Genomic DNA, 16,540 nt, shown 5'->3' with positions numbered 1-16,540 from the left:
GTCATGTCCGACTCTTCGTGACCCCATGAATCGCAGCACACCAGGCCTCCACCAGCTATGCTATGTGATGACATTCAAACAAACATTTTATCAATAATCAAAGTTATTTACTTTTAAGATGCAGTAGCAATAGTCTTAAATAGAAGCTTCCTTTGAAACAATTTAGGATGATCAAATAATTTAATGCCCCTCCTACTAAATATAATAAAATTATATTTCTGTTTTTAAATTACCTCAGATACAAATTTGTGAAATAAGCAAAAGTAAAAACTATATAATCATAGCCTCATAAAAGTTAAAGGACATTGATACAAATATCCTATTTTACTGAGATTTTAATAGAAGCCAGTGTAGGCATAGATCAAAAAGGAAAATGAAAAATCCAAAGACATGAAAGTGGTGCTAACAAAATTTAAAAGAAAAAAAATCAGCATACAATATGAAGGGATATATATTTTCACATATAATTTACTTGCACAGCTCCTGATAACATTAATGAGTTTTCTGCGTGGACATAATTGAAGAAATTAGACACAAAACTTCACAACTAAGACATGACTAATTATGATGAGTGCTTTGGAAAAGGTCCCAAAGTGTCATAATTAAAAGTGGAGGTATTTTTCATTCTTTCCCTGCAATGCCATACATAAGAATTAAGAGTTGCCAAGTTCACTAGTCCCACCCAATGTAGGTTGCTATATACATTTTCTTTGGAGAAAATAAGCCTGTTACATACAATTGACTATGTAATTTAATACACATAAGCATTTGGGGTATATAACCCTACCTTAGCATACCTGTAAATCACACAAATGTATACAAAGAGTACAAATGGAGGTATTCTCTGAACTATTGTCTGTAAAAGTTTAAAGGGTCTAACCTCAAAAAAGCCGAAAATTTCTTCTAATAATGTCTTAGAGTTTATATTAAAATAAAAATTAAATATAGGATGCAATTTTAGTTGGTTCCAAGATTAAAATTCTTTTTTAAACCTCAATATATCTATTTTCAGTATGTATCTTTATAGTGGGAGAGGACTACACTTGAGAAATTTTAAAATAAACTATATCCAATCTCCTGAAATAAACCGTAATAGAAAATAATATTTTAAAACAGAATGTATATATTTGTACAACTGAGTCACTTTGCTGTACAACAGAAACTGGCACATTATAAATCAACTATACTTCAATAAAAACAAAAAAGGAACCAAACTCAAAGCCACTGCTAGCATCATTTTATATTTTACTTGTAAATTCAAAATTCAGAAGTTGATTAAATGGAAACAAATGTAAAAAAAAAAAAAGAATTTTTAAAATAGGCCAATTTTCCTCCAGTGTGTATTTGGACCTTCATATTCAGAATAAAAAATGTGCCTGAGACTCAATTAACTAGTGTGCTACATTCCAAGTTTGTTAAACTTTTTTCAGTTGCTGTATTATTTCAGTTTTTATTTTCTTTTTTGCTTGAGTTTTTGTTTCTTATTAAAGAACTCAACTGAAAGTCCTAAAGGAAAATGTTCTTTTAAGCATCATAACTAATTTAATATGACTAAATTGTTTTATAGAATTTTCACATTGTTTTTCCTCTTCTTTACTCAGCTTCAGAGCTTTTCTTTTTAATGAAGAGATTTCATCATATTTTTCATGCTGTTATCAACACTTCAAGTCTACAGCACACCAAAACAATAGGAAGGAAAACAACAGGTTAAGGCCATTGAAAAGAGGGCCATAACTTCTCCAGCCTATGTAACCATAAGGCCCTTTTCAGAAAGTGATTATGTTACAAGGTCATATAAACTGCAAAATCTCAATAGGTGTATCTAATTTAGAGAAACAAGCTACTAAACTCCAGAAAACTTCCAAACCAAAAACAGCAAAGGCTTGTAGCTCAGAGTAAAGGCATTCAGAAAATTATTAGAAAACGTGAGACCCCAGATTACAAAACTATAAAGGGTACATTTAGCATCCCTATTTGAAAGTTATCAAGAGTAGAGAGTGGTTACTCTGCTGCTACTATTTCTGGTACTGATACTGGTTCACCATCATCACTGTATAATAATAATCTGTATTTTTTCCCAAAACTTTGAATCACTCTGAGGATTCATTTATTTTTACATTATCCCTCAATAAAAAAAAAAAATTATGGAATATGCCAACTTGATAGTTAGAAAACTCAGAAATAACCAGATCTAAAAATTTCCAGATAGTTCCCTTTCTCTAAGATAATGACCAATTAGAAGAAAAAAAAATCTTACAGTGTAAGATACAAGATTTTGTTAAGTTATGGTCCAGATCATCAGCTCAAATATTAATAAGCCATTTATTTTAATTTTAATACTTAGTCAACATATTCAAAGGAATCAATAATTTGAAAAACTTCTCTGTACCTTAAAATATACTCACAAAACTGACCACAAAACTAAGCTAAGAAAGAGAAGTTACGAGGTTAAATCACCAGAGGTAAAGATGCTGGCTTATGGCCACTTCACATTTATGATAGACAAGGCCTTTCTAAAATCACAAAGACACAAACATGAAACATTTTGGTATCAAATGCTTTACAAAATAGTCAATAATACCATCAAATGTTTCCTTCATGTCCAATGCTCTTCAGGATGCTACTTCAAATAGTTTATTCCTAATTAACCTTTATGACACAGCTCAAAGGCCAACTCCTACTAGAAGCTTTCCTTGACACAGGTACTTCTGCTCTTATACATATCTCCATTATAGCAACTAGCACACTGCATAGAATTACATATACTCATAACTCTTCACTAGGATCAATGCTGCATTTTCATCTTTGAAATCATGCAATCAAGTGGTTCTCATCTTTTCACCATTAAGTATCCTTTTATTAATCCTCCTTCATAAAACCCATATTTTGACTTAGCCACTGAAAGCCTCAGGAAGGTTAAAAGACCGAAAATACACAGAGGGTGATTGAAACAGTGTCATCTTTCAAATTTGCCATATTTATTCTATTATAATTAAATTATTCCCTAATTTTTTAAAGACATATAGAATGTCTAATATATATGACATTATAATGTCTAGACATATATAATGTCTAACATATATAATCTCTATAAAGACATAAAAACTGACATTTAATGCTTCTGATCAACATGGTATTGTTCAGCTACATTCAGTATATGGAAATGCAGTACTGGTTTGGCTCTGGAAGTAAGTATGAAGATAAAATAAATGAGCACTGACATTATATAAAAGAGATTGGGGGGAGAAAGAAGGTCAAAACTGCCAACCCTAATTTATGACACACAGCTTTGTTTATAGTGAATAATATCCTGAAGCAAAGCTCAATTGAAACATTTATTCCTATCAAGTAGGAAGTTAGACAGTATGATTGGTAAGGTTATCTACCCTGTATACCTTTTACTGAATGAGGCAATGAATATGAAAGCACTTTGAAAACTGAGTTCTATAAAACATATGAGAATTGAGGGCCCTTTTCATGCCATGGTTCTACTGCTGATTACTTATAACTACTGTCGATTTATCCTAACAGTTGTCTAGAACTGTTCTAGGCACTTCTATATACATTATCTAACAACTTAATCTTCCCAACAACCATATCTGATAACTTCTATCACAATCCCCATTTTAAATATCAGGGGGACTTCCCTGGTGGTCTAGTGATTAAGAATATGCTTTCCATTGCCAGGGATACAGGTTCCATCCTTGGTTGGGGAACAAAGATCGCACATGCCTTGGGGCAACTAAACCTGTATGTGAAACTAGAGAGCCTGAGTTCCCCAACAAAAGATCCCAGGTGCTGCAACTAAGACCCAACACAGCCAAGGCGGGGGGTGGGGGGGGGGCGGATTATTTAATTAGGAAATGGGGACCAACAGAGGTTGCATATCTTTTCTAAGGTCACACAACTAGTTAAGGAAATAAAACTTCAAAGAAAAGATTCAAGAAATAAAATTTCAAGTTTAATTTTGATATTTTCATATGTAGGTCTGGCATTCAAATGAAGAATGTGTTCCCATTTTTTCTTAAAATCAAAGCAAAAGAAAGTTGATTAAGATGTATATTTTTGACATACAGAACTTCCAAATGTTAAGCACTGAAACACATAACCAAAGAAGATTATAAAATCTCCTTCTTTGTTGGCTTTGCCAAAAAATAATAATAAGAGAGTTTCTTAACTGATCAGAATGGAGAAATACACCCTTGGAGTAGGGAGAATGATGACCTTTCAAAATCTCTTCTAGCCCTTAGAATTGGAATATTCTCAAATTTGAGAGCCGGACATTCAAATTCTATATTTAGTCACTACTCTACCCAAAATCTGCAAAACTACTAATGAATAATTCTCTCTAGGAAAGAAAGAAAGGAGCATGTATTACTGTGAATATTTCATATAAAAGGAAAAGCAATTGATAATATGAGAAGATTACACAAAAAGTACACATAAAGCTGAAATTGGAAGCCAGATCTGTATAATTCTAAGTACAATACCACTTCAACAGTAATCGATAACATGTGTTAGCTATTGAGCTTAGTGCTTTACATTTATTTACCTCATTTAATCCTCACAATAACCTTATGATGTAGGTATTATTATCACTCTCATTCTAGAGATGAAGAAACATAAGGTGAGAGATTATACCATGCATATACTCAGGGTAGATGGGGTAGCTGAGTTCTCCTATATAGAAAGTTCAATGACCACAGGTTTAGCTGGAGACTATTCCTGAGAAAATAATAACATCCCTGCCCTTTCTTTCCCAATAAAGAAAAACAAACTATTCTCTCCCTATTTAGGAGCATTCTTCTCCACTTCTACCAATGACCTGCTTAGCACCATGACAAATGTGCCTAAATTTCTCACCTATCAGTTCTTAAAAAGTAAAAACTTGTGACTTCAAAAATGCCCTTCAGGTTTCCCTGGTGGTCTAGTGCTTAAGAATCTGCCTTGTAATGCAGGGGACACTGGTTCAATCCCTGGTCCAGGAAAATCCCACATGCTGCAAGGTAGCTAAGCCAGTGCACCACAGCTACTGAGCCTGTACTCTAGAGTCCTCAAGCCACAACTACTGAACCCATGCGCCACAACTACTAAAGTCCATGTCCCTATAGCCTGTGCCCACAAGAGAAGTCACCACAACCAGAAACCCACACACTGCACCTAGGGAGTAGCACTCCCACCACAACTAGAAAACAAGCCTGTGCACAGCAACAAAGACCTGGCACAGCCAAAAAGAAATGCTTTTTGTTTAAGCTGCAGAGCAGAAAATAATATATTTTTTAAATGCCCTTCAGGATATGCAGAACTTAATAAGTACTCAATCAAATTGCCCAATGATCTGTTTGTAAAGTATAAAAGGAACTATTTGCAACCATGCCTCAGAATGAGTCCCATTTGAAATCTATGTTTGTCATTAAAAAATAATCTGTGTCGGGGAGTTTAGAGGAGAGCGGATATATGCATATGCATGGGTGAGTCCCTTTGCTGTTCACCTGAAACTCTCAAAACGTTGTTAACTGGTTATATACCCCAATACAAAATAGAAAGTTTTAAAAAAATAATCTGTGTATATGTTAATCCCAATCTCCCAATTTATACACTACTAATATATAATATAGATAACAAATAAGAACCTACTGTATAGCCCAAGGAACCCTATTCAGTACTCTGTAATGACTACATGGGAATAGAGTCTAAAAAAGAGTGGATATATGTATATGTATAACGGACTTACTTTGCTGCACAATAGAAACTAACACAATTTTTAAAAATTTGTTGCATTTTTGCTTTTCCACATGTTGTGCTTGCATAGTCATGGAAAGTAAAGCATCTTTAACTTTGTCAAATTTTAAAGAACTACTTTTCAGAGAAGCAAAGAAATTGTGCTCAGTGAAGTCAAAAATCACAAATAGCACTAACGTCCATTTTTGCCTTTGAATGGATATATTAAAGATAGACAATTCAATTTGTCTCTTTGAGTAGAAACAACAAATTATTGAACAAAGAAAGGATAATAGATCTTTTAAAGATTTATCTTGTGAGATTTTCAGAGAAGAAAGAGATCAAGGGAGAACCTGAAATGAGAGAATACAGAATGTTTGCAGACACTAATATGCATATCATATAAAGAATTTTAAATTTACCTTATGTTTATTATGCTTACTTATACATGTCATCGTTGAAAAGCATCAAATAAATATATTTAAGTAATTTTAATCCAAAATAGTTTAAACATAAAAACTCTTAAAGGATTTCACAATATCATATTAGGCTTCTTCAATACATAGTGCTTCAATTCAGAAAAATCTTTTAATAGCTTTATAGACTAGAAGAGCTTAGTAAGTAAAATATACTAGTGAATTCCTTACCACATGCATAGGAAGAGAGCAAATACAGAAATAGAAAATCTAGAAAATTACAGAGCAGAAAATTCAAGTTAATTATCAAAGATGCAAATTTTCTAAAATATACACAACATTGGACTACCGATTGTTAGACTTTTTCTTCCACTATCTTATCTACAGGTTACAATGCTAACCTAGTTCTTTATAAATAAATTCAAATGTCTCCCTACAGATGCAGAGATAACTCTTTACATAAAGAAAGATTTCTATAGTTTCAAATAATTGTTTTTCACTTGAAGTAGTATGAAAGAGAATGCCACTAAGCATTTGCATGCCTTTAAAAGGTAAAGAAGAACACTGCAGAATTCTTTTACTATTCTGAAAAGGATTTTTCCAATATTATGTACTGTACAATATAGCGGGGATTACTAAACATATTGGCATTATAAAATAGAAATAACTGGGCAGTTGATTTTACGTAGTTTACTAGTTTACAATAGATAACAGCATCTACAATTAACCTCAGGAAATAATTCACATCTTTACTAAAGATTAAAGTTTTTTTGAGTGAATAGTAAAACATGAGTGATATATAAGGGGTCTTAGAGGAGCAAGAAGAGATTCTGAATATAAACAAGCCATCATTCTGGTAAAAGGAAATACAAACAACTAGAATAAAAATAGTTGATGCACAAAAGCCATAATGAGGGGGTAGCTCAAAAAATAACTTCTACTCTGAATGGTTTGGATGAAATACAAATTATCCACAGAAAAGTGTGGACTGGCATAAATGTTTGTACAAAATTATAAGTGTATTTCAAGAAGTATGCAAGAGGCAACCGCCTGCATGATGCACAAGGTCCCGGCAATGCTCTGCTTAAGTGCTAGTGCACAGAGTCCAAACCACTGCATTTTAATTACCATGCAGCCTCAGATATATTGCCTTTGATATGGAAATGTTCTTGTTCTCTCATCTTCACATATGGTCTCATGCACAGAAATCTTTATCTGATTCATAAAAAATAAACTAGAATCCAATCTCAACACCTGACCTCAGTGCTTAGAAGTTTTTTACTAAGCATGGTGTCACTATAAAAAGAATGGCTAATATTAGTGTAAAGTTGGATATTTTGAGCAGCGATATGAAGGATTTGCAGTTAAGAACTGAATCGATACTGTTTCTCTGAGGTTTTAGGGTTTTGAGGTCCCTTTTTTGAGACTACCACAGATTTGAGGAAAAACAGACCAGCAGCCTTTTCCAGAGGAAAGAATACATAGCAGACTCACTTGATATTTCATCTTACAATCTCCACCTACACTCTCAATTGATATCTTTATCCAAATTATGACGATGGATATTTAAATCTGAAAAGCTCTGTTAAGAACCATAACACAAATTTAAAATTATTTCCAGTTTGACTAAAAGTATAAACAAAACGATTAGCTGAAAAACTTTTACCCTCTTCCACAGAACAAGAAAAATGAAAACACACTTCGTATAAATGTATAATGAGTATATAATGAGAGAATGATTAAAGTTTCTGATATGACTTATCAAAACAATTAGTTTTCAGATCACAGTTGAAGAACCTCAAGCAAAAATGACATTCTATACATTTAAAATGTGCTAACAGTTAATAAAAACTGCTTTTCATAGACTATACTGGAGTACCAGTTTGTTTTCGTTTTTGTTTTACTTGAGTATATTGATAGTCAGGGGACAGTCAGTAGAAAATGCGAGGACAGGATAAAGACACAAAATGTTCAATATATTATTTTCATTGTTAGGAAAAAAAAATAATAGGGGAGAGTTATATTTCTTAAACAAGAAGCAATCCAAATGCAAAGAGAGTCCATTTTCTGTTCTAAAAAGCAAAACTATTTGTTCATTCTTATAGCAAGTTTTTATAATAAAATCTGTTCTCATTACATCTCATATACCTTGATAATTCTGAAATAACCTAGATTAACTTTTTTGAAAAACAGTAATATGACCCATCTAACCTCATGACAGCAGATAATACATCCCATCTGCAAATCATCTTGCTGAATGTTATCTGTGTTTTATCATTTCTAGTACCTGTCTGTGCCTGATATGGTACTCTCAGGCACATTAGCTTGATGGAATGTTTCACTTGACTTCAAAAACACCAATTGATATATATGCACCCCTAAACTATATTTAAACAAATAGCTCTTAGAACAACTGAAATTTTAATTGTACTCTACTATACTTTTACAGAATGCTGTTTGTAAATAGTGAAAAGGTATATATCAATTATCTCACTAACAAGAGAATTCTTTCAAACTTAGAGATTTATAACCTAACAACACAGAAAAGTATAGAAAATATTAAAAGTAAGGGTTAAAGCCAATGTACATTAAACTTTGTAAAAATAAAATTCATCTACTCTAGTATCTAGTATACTAATTGAAAGAGGATTTTTAAAATGTCACTAGTTTCTTCAATATAAGATAGATATGTATAACAATTTCATCAGTGACCAATAAACTAATAATTCCTAAAAGAAGTCAAATAGAAACAGCATAAAATCTCAATAATGCCACCAAAATTTATCATTTATATATTTAAAGCAATACATTGTTAAAGCCTTATAAGAGAAAGATTTGCTAGATAAGTTAACATTTTAAATATGTGCTTTTCCCTTACTAAGAAAAATATCTTTCTACTGCTAATGAAAAAATGTCCAGCAGACTATATGAATGTCATTTCTTCTAGATATTCAGTTACTGAATCCATTACAGAATCAACTTAAGATATATATATTGATAGTGCTTTATTAATTATTTTACATCTACCTTTCTTTGTAGTATAATGTTGGGCACTGTGCTTACACAGTATTCTACTACAGGAGCTTGTATCATGCTCCGTAATAATAAACTTGCAATTTATTTTGCATTTTCAAGAATACATATATACCAAGAGAAAGTTCCTCCTTATTACTTCCAAAATAAAAATTAAGAACAACAATAAATACAATAAACAATATTTAGTTTTGCCACTATAAAAAGAATATGGTGGGAGAACCAAGGAAAAAGGAGGTGGCAATGATACAAGAAAAGCAACAGAAGATACTAGTTTGCCAGAGGAATTAATGACCTAGCACTTGTCTAGATCCTGGTCACTTACTGCCCTTGGTCATAAGCTAGATCTAATATGTGTAGTGCACATTTACTTGCTTTCAGAGTCTAAAGGATTTTTTTTTTTTTTTTTTTGGTGAGTGTTTGTTGTTCTTGTTTTAGAAAGGGACAATCTTTCTTGATTTATGAGGTTTTCAAAAATGCAGGAGAAAAAAATTTACATGCCATTTGGCCTACTGCCCATGCACTTACATATGTGTATTCAGGAAGATACACTCAAATATACATAGATAATATATTTATGGTCTGGTACAGTAAAAAAAAAATCAGTCATAACTTTTTCCCTGCTGTAATAAAATAAAGTATTTCATTGATTCAATCAAAAGTAAATGCAACTAAATAACCTCTTCCCCACCATCTAGAAGAAAAGTACACCCTTGCTGCCATAGACAAGCTAACTCTATCCCACTGAATTTGTGGAAGGTTTAAGATGTTTGCTTGTTTTCAAGTAAAGACAATCTTCTAGTAGGTATCAGGAATATCTGAGTGGCTTAGAAACAAGGGGAGAAGGGAGAGTGATGAAAGTGTCTAATGCTGAGTGTTGAATTCCATGGTTATTGCACAGGGTGATAGGGGGAAGCTCATGTTCATGACTGCAGACATCTGGTCTCTTCCAGAGAGTGCAGACTAAAGATGACCTGAAGCTGGGGTCTAGAAAGCTAGGCAGGAAGCTCAAGCACCAGTCTGGGTACAAACAGAACAGGGCACTGCTCCTAAAAACCCCAGGCTGAACAAGAGTGAGACAGGCAGAGAGCAGATTATTTACAGGTTCGCGCGCACAGTGAACACCAGCAGCCCCAAGTGGCTAGGCCTGGAGGGGGGAAAGAGAAACTGCAATCAGAGCGCACACAGCTATTTGCTGAGACCTCTGGGGCGGGTGCGGGAGGAAGCACAGAACAGGTGAACAATCCAACTAGAAACTGAAGCCCCTACCCAAGCCAGGAAACAACGCCAAGTCTGCGCTAGTCCCACCGGGATAGTACAGACTGAAGGGCACTAGCAGCCCTCCCCCATGGGCAGAGTGTGTAGAGTAGGTGTAGTGCCAGATTTACTCTGCATCCCTTTTCCTCGTTCAGCACTCACCCTGCCGCTTGTCGGGTTTGTCTATCTAACCAGCAGGCTGCCCTCAGCCGAAAACTAGTGAAGAAACGAGAAGTAGAAAGAGAGAGAGAAAGACAAGACTACACTGTCACAGTATTTCCTAGTGCCAGGGCCTCCGAAGGCTGTCCTGGTTGGTTCGGCCCTCCCACGGGAATCCTGTAGCCTGGAACGGTGCTGAGTGGACCAGCTCCGCCAAGCCCGTGCCTATGGGCCTCCGGGACGAGGTGCTGAGTGCGCAGGCTAATTATACATGTGGCATTTGGGCAGCCGACTGTCCAGTGACACCTTACCTTATGAGGAAACGTCAACCTCAGCAACTGTTCAAAACAAAATGCCATCGCAGGATCAGCTTCGCCGGCTCTTGGCCGGTTCGGGATTGCTTTTCCCACAGATTTTCTCACTTAGCGCAAGAATGTGGCCTGCGGAGGCCAGTCGTGAGCTGGACGGACCGGGGGAGAGGGAGGGGGGACAGGAGGGGCGGTCCTTGCCAGGTGTCCATCCTGTCCCCCCTCGCCATGGATCAGTTCTCGGACCCGACCACTTGACCTTTTTATTCACCAAACTCACCTCCTAGAAATAGACTGGGCGGGGCTGTGTCTGTTCTCCTCGGGACCGGGGAGAAACCTAGGCATGTGACTATACAGGGCAGAAGGGAGGAGACCCTAGGGAGGCAGGGAGAGGGGGCACTCTCACATCCCGACTCCACTGGGTTGTTGGCTGGGCCACCCGGCCAGAGCCAAAAGCCCAGCCAGCCGCAAGAGTGCGCGCCGGGGTCAAGCGCCCCGGACACGGACGTCATCCCAGCGCCCCATTGAGTGTGACGGGAGGTCCGGAGCCCAGCCCAGTTTGCCGCAGCAACGGCTTTGGGCCATCTCGACTCCGAAGAGGTCACACACAGAGAAGCAGCCGGGGACAACCCATCTCGCTAACAGCCCATGCCAGCAAAGTCGAAGACTTATTTTTAGTCCCCAAATAAGGGGCAGCATTCAATATCTGGCAGTTCATACGAACGTTTTCAAACTTGGTCAGCCTGAGAGCTTTTTTAAAAAAATTAAAAAACAACAAAACAAAAACCTCAAAACACTCCAGCAACAACCACCTTTTATCTGTTCCGAGCACACCAATTCGCTTTTTATCTTAAAGCTGCGCGGAGCGCCCGGGAAATAGCCCAGGAAACGGAGCTAATCTGTCCTCCGCAGCCCCGCTCTGGGCGCCCGAGCAACCCCGGCAACCTTTGCACAAGCCTCTTCCCTTTTCTGCCCGGCCCTTTAAGGAGAAGAAAGCAGCTCCCTCTGGGAGCGGTCAGGCTCGGGCTGGGCCCCGGGCGGGTGGCAGCACCGCCCCCGGGCCTGGGCCGAGCCCCAGAGCGGCGGATCTCTGCGGATCTGCGGAGTGGGCAGCGGGCGGCGGGGCCCGGGCAGGGCGCCGAGAAGGACGGAGGGCGCTGGCGGAGCTCAGGGACGCGAGGAGGGGAAGAAACGCGCGGGCGACTGTGCTCCTGCAGCGAGGACTCCGAGGCCGAGTCGGCTCCGGGAAGGGCTGGGCGGCCCCGTCACACGCGCCCCCGCCGGCCCGGCACCACCGCCAGAGCGTCCGAGGGAAAAGAGGGCCACGGATTAGCGCTTGGGTTTCGGATTGTCTCGGAATTCGATTTGCTTATTCCTAAAAAGATCATTCAAAGTCACGTCCAAAAATGAAGGATGAGGGAAGAAGGGAGAGAGCGCAGGGAACTGGAAGCAACTCGCACGGGGTCCCGCGAAAGTTGCGGCGGAGCGGCGTTGGGATGAGGGTGGGAGGAGGGAGCGAGCTGCTTTTCTAGCGACCCGGGTTTTCTTTGAGCTCCTCCCGGTAAACTTCACGCGGGCAGACAGCGCGGAGGAGATCCTAGACTCTCGCCCACCCTCGGCCATCGTCAACCCCACAAATAGCCAAAGTTTCCAAACCAAAATGGGGGTGGGGTGGGGGTAGCGTTTAGGAAGCCCAGAAACCCGGCAGGTCCTCCCGACCTCCCGCACCCCGAGCCTGGGTAACACTGAAGCGCTCTGGGAAACTGCGACATCGCAGTCACACGGCGAATCACCCCAACACTTTTCAAGAAAACAAAATATTCGCTGGGAAACTTACTTTGCATTTAGTCTCTATTCTTTAGGGGGATGCAGTTTAGGTCGGCTCGTGAGGGAAGCTTGTTTTGTCCAGGTTGGATATTGTCTACTTATGGATCAGCCCTTGGGTGAGGGTTTATTTTAATTTATGGCTTATGCATTCTTTTAAGGTCGATTTACATGACCTCCGGCTACAACTAAGACAGCCGAGGAAGGCACTCCAGTCGTCAGTCGGCCAAACCCACAATTAAAACAGCCCTCCCCCTAGTCTTGGTGTGACTAGGACTCTCCCGGAGTAGGCTGGCTGCCTGCTTTTCTTTTTTTCTCTCTTCTTTCTTCGCTTCTATTCTTTCCTTCTTAATTTCTTTATGCCTTTTTTTTAATATCGCAAAATAAGATGTGGTATCAGTTTGAAAGTTTCGATATAACTTTCTTCAAACCCAAGCCTACGGCGATAACGAGAGATACAGCGCTCACAAAGCCCTCAGGATGCTGCCCTCTTGTGGGCACAAAGGGCCTTTCCACCCAGCGGTCCCATCTGAACCCTCACACAGCACAAACGAATATGCTTACACACACACACACACACACACACACGGGGGGGGGAGGGAACACTACACACGCAAGCACACGAGCTTCCTCCATCACACACTTGGCGCAAACTTCAATGAAATACCTACCTCAAACTTCATGAAGACTTAAAAATTCATTCTCTAAGCCACCTGATTCTTTTTCATAACATTCCCAGTTATATAGATTAGAGTATCTATACGGGGAGGCGGAGGAGGAATAAGGTGGGCCGAAAGGGCGAACAGATTTCCGGACGAATACTTAGGATGGCGATAACAGCTTTCTGTTGTCAAAGGTTGCGTTGTCTGTCTCTCTCTCCTGCCCTTTTTGCCTTAGTGTCCCACGCACAGTTATCTACAGCTACAACATGTGTTTTCTCCGAGTGGATTTTGGGGATAGGGGGGTGGCAAGAAAACCAGAAGCCCGCCACGCAGATCTGTCACCGCCTCCGGAACAAGGCACAACTCTCCGAGAGGGGGACGCATCCTAGGGATACGCGCGTCCACCAGCGAGCGGCAGACGCTCGGGCCCCTTTCTCAGCCTTTACTCTTCCCCCACCCCCCCACCCCCACTTCTGCGTCTGCCCCACTGAGCGCCCTCCTCCCGCTCCTCCTCCCCCCCTCCCCTCCCCAGCCAAGTACGGAAACCCGCCGGGGCTGGGCAGCCGTGGCTCCCGGCAACCCGCGCCCTCGCGGGGCTCCGCGCACTCAGTTCTTGTCCGACCCCAATCCCTCAGTCCCAGCTCAGTGAAACTAACCCTGAAGCTGCCCGGAAGGGCAAGAGCGGAAGGCGCTGGGGACCGGCGGCCGGGCCCGGGGTTCCTGCCCCTGCCCTCTCCTGCTCCCCAACAGGTAGCTCACAAATGGGCCGCGCGCTCTCGCTCTGCCTCCCTCGCTCTCTAGATCGCTCGCTCCGTCCCGGTTACCTGGGCGGGCTCCAGGATGGTACCGCACGGGAGGGCTCCTTGTGCGCTGCGCCGCGGGAGTAAATGGCATTAAAGAAAAAAGGGAAAGATACAAATAAAAAAAATTAAGGAAGGGGAGTCGTTGCTGGGTCAATTAGCTCAGCCTGGGGAGCAAGAGAGCAGAGCCCCCCAGCGCCGCGGCCGGCTAAGCCCGTTAACTCAAGTCTGCGGGGGTGTCCCGCCCGGAGCGGGGGAACGCTGACCCGCAGAAGTTTGCCGCCGGGGTGCCGGGAGGTGCGCGCAGAGCGGGGTGACTAGGGGCTTCCCCCTTGAAACAAGTGAAGGCGATGGTTAGTGCTGTCAATCTTGGCAATCAGTGTGAGCGGCCATGTCGTAAGTATTCAAAGCATTTCCCGTCGTGCAACATCAGAAAGTGAGTGGCCAGGGCATTGATCTGAGCGAGGGAGAGGAGGCAGGGCTCCCCTCCCAGACAACACAGGCAAGATGAGACAAGAGGCGAGGGAGGCAGCGAGCCAGGCAGGGAAGCTGGGAGGGAGGGGGAGGGCCGGGAGAAGAAGAAGGAGGGGAGAGCGGAGGCAAAGGAGAGAGAGCCGGAGAGAGAGAGGGCAGAGACCGGCGAGAGCGGAGGTTGGAATTGGAGAAAGCGCCTGAGAAGAGAGAGAGAAGCGACTAGTAGGAGAGAATTGGAAGGCGACAAAGAAGAGGGAGAGTTGAGGTCAGAGGGGAATGGTGACAAGTATTAGGTGGAGAGAAAACGGCTGAGGAGTAAAGGACTCCAGCAGTGCTATTAGGGCTGGAGTTGTTGGAAGGAGGAGTCTAGATGAAGGCAAACTGAAGAGGAGGAAAGGTAGACAACTGGGGAGAAAGAAGGGAGCAAACTGGAGAAAAGGAGGAAAGAAGGTGGGAGAGGAAATGCAGGGATGGTGGTCTGTGCTTTGAAAAAGTTATGTGAAGAGGATGAGGAATGGGCTAAATGTTAGGACGTACTGAGATATAGCACTGGACCACAGAAGTGAGTCATGGCAGAAACAGAGAAGAGAAAGAACAGGGGCTAAAGCAGACCAAGAAGAAGGAAAGGAAGGTGAATATGAGAATAAATAATAAGGATGAAGAGAAGTAATCAAAAGAGAGTGAAGAAAGAGATGCAGGAAGCAGAGATCATGGAAACATACAGGTTAACAGGATTTCAGTAAATAGAGGAAAAGGACCTTATTTTAAAAGATGGAGGAAGAGCAACTGAAAGAAAAAGGAATTGATACAGGAGATTCTTAACATATGTAGAGGGCCATATTCTGGAGGCCATGTGGAATATGGAGTTTATGGGTTAAAATTATTATGAATAACAAAACATGTACAAACTACCAAGGAAAAAATTGATTATACCTTTACAATGATAAGCTAAATAGTCCCACATTTATTATAGGGTTAAGTTTGTGTTACACAGAATTGGGTGGGTGATATATGTGTATTACCTCAACTTTGTAGAGGAAAAAATTTGGAGAAACAATTTCAAGATGGGTGGCTGGGAAGCTGTAAAAGATGAAGAGTTTCAGTCACCCGAGACAGCATTTTGCAAAAACATGTAAGTCAGATAGAGAAAATTATGTTTAACCACCCCCCCATAAAAAAAAATCTACACAAATTAAAGATTCTCTTTGATGTGGGTGTGTAGGGTAGATAAAAGATTTGAAGGGTATAGGGTGGCCTAATGGAACAGAGACCTGGAATTTTATCTCAGTGCAAAAAAACCTGGGGGACTGGGAGGGGAGAGAATAATCATGATGTCAGGTAATAGAGATACAGAACAAAAGAAATAGATGAGAACACTAGCTTTGACAACAGCAGACACAGAGCTAACAAGCAGCCAGTGTGCACAAGGTGATGTTGGCCTGCCTTAAGCCAGGCCCAAAGAAATAGATCTGAGAAACTAAAGTTAGTGGAAAGTCCAAATTACATCAAGATTAAAAGCTAAGAGACGGGTTCTGACACGATCAGTGTAAACCTACAGAGATTTGTGGAAGTGAGGTCCTTGCTATGTAGAAATTGATATGAGAGGGCCACTTTGAGGCATTACATAAGCAGGGAATTTGTGAAAGAAGATAAGGACAGGAGAGAGGAGTTGGGAATTAGAGCTAGAAAAATAAAAAAGTTCATGTAATCTAAAGTTGCCAACTTGAGGAAGACCTTCACAGATCAAGTGATAAAAGATACAGAGGAGAAAACCTCATCTTTGTTCCACTAACTGAAGAAAATGGAGAAAGTAAGTAAACGCAGAAGAGGTACCAAGCTGAGATGTCTGTTAGTCATATGTTGGCTTCTTAAAGTATACTCCATGT

The 16,540-nt window shown here is 40.4% G+C and overlaps 1 protein-coding gene across 33 annotated transcripts in view; it reads right to left on the bottom strand.

Moving 5' to 3' along the window:
* SOX6 (SRY-box transcription factor 6) overlaps window positions 1–14,878 on the bottom strand; it is a 715,111-nt gene extending 700,233 nt beyond the window's left edge. For 8 of the 33 annotated variants that reach the window (XM_069554262.1, XM_069554284.1, XM_069554257.1 and 5 more), the window contains exon 1: window positions 13,390–13,889. The gene's annotated coding sequence lies outside the window, so the exon portion shown is untranslated. Of the gene's footprint in view, window positions 1–10,897; window positions 11,191–12,731; window positions 13,136–13,389; window positions 13,890–14,036 lie in introns of those variants that run through there. The other 25 variants (XM_069554258.1, XM_069554268.1, XM_069554273.1 and 22 more) reach the window with 7 other exon arrangements.
* Between the last annotated feature and the right edge of the window lie 1,662 nt (window positions 14,879–16,540).

The sequence above is a fragment of the Ovis canadensis genome, chromosome 15 (assembly GCF_042477335.2).
Source record: "Ovis canadensis isolate MfBH-ARS-UI-01 breed Bighorn chromosome 15, ARS-UI_OviCan_v2, whole genome shotgun sequence".
NCBI classification, from domain to species: domain Eukaryota; kingdom Metazoa; phylum Chordata; class Mammalia; order Artiodactyla; family Bovidae; genus Ovis; species Ovis canadensis.
The sequence above is the reverse complement of the archived record's forward strand: the minus strand, read 5'-3'. Positions and strand labels throughout refer to the sequence as shown.